This window comes from Physeter macrocephalus, chromosome 6 (assembly GCF_002837175.3).
Source record: "Physeter macrocephalus isolate SW-GA chromosome 6, ASM283717v5, whole genome shotgun sequence".
Classification (NCBI taxonomy): Eukaryota; Metazoa; Chordata; class Mammalia; order Artiodactyla; family Physeteridae; genus Physeter; species Physeter macrocephalus.
Window position 1 is genome coordinate 60,505,876 of NC_041219.1, and position 649 is coordinate 60,506,524.

The following is a 649-nucleotide window of genomic DNA, read 5'->3' on the forward strand; positions in this document are numbered from 1 at the left end:
GTGAGAGGCCCGCGTACCGCAAAAAAAAAAAAAAAAAAAAAAAAAAGTCACTTTCTACTTGTGTCTCTTGCCAGAGAAAGAGCTACACCAGAGACAGCTCTCATCGCCCAAGAGACTTATCTGCATGGTGAGACAACCCTTATTTACCTGTGGTTCCTCCCTCTCCTTTTCTTAACCCGCCTCCTCCACCCAGAAGCCCAAACTCTTGTCTTTTGTTTAGCCGAAGATGGTATATAAGCCTCAATCTGGCTGTCTCCTTGAGTTTTCTTTTCCTTGTAAATCTCTATGGCTATGTATATAACCGTATCTGTTTGTTTGGTTTTTTTGTTTCTTCTCTCTTTCTAAACTGTTTCTTATTAGTTTAATTGGAGAGCCCAGCCAGTGAACCTAGGAAGGTAGAGGGGGAAAAAAGGGTTTTCCCCTCATAGCCAAAGACCCTGGAGATGAGTGAGGCCAGGGTATCTGAAGTAGTTCACAGGAAGTGGCTGATATATACAGATAGTAAGTAATAAACATGGGATTCAGGCTCTGGCAGCCTGGCCTCAAAATCCATCTATTTCATTGAGCTTGAAGCAATCTTATTAAACTCTTTGGTAACTTCTTTTTAGTCAGTCTCTCCAGTAAGCCTCTTGAGGAAAGGGCAGTGCCT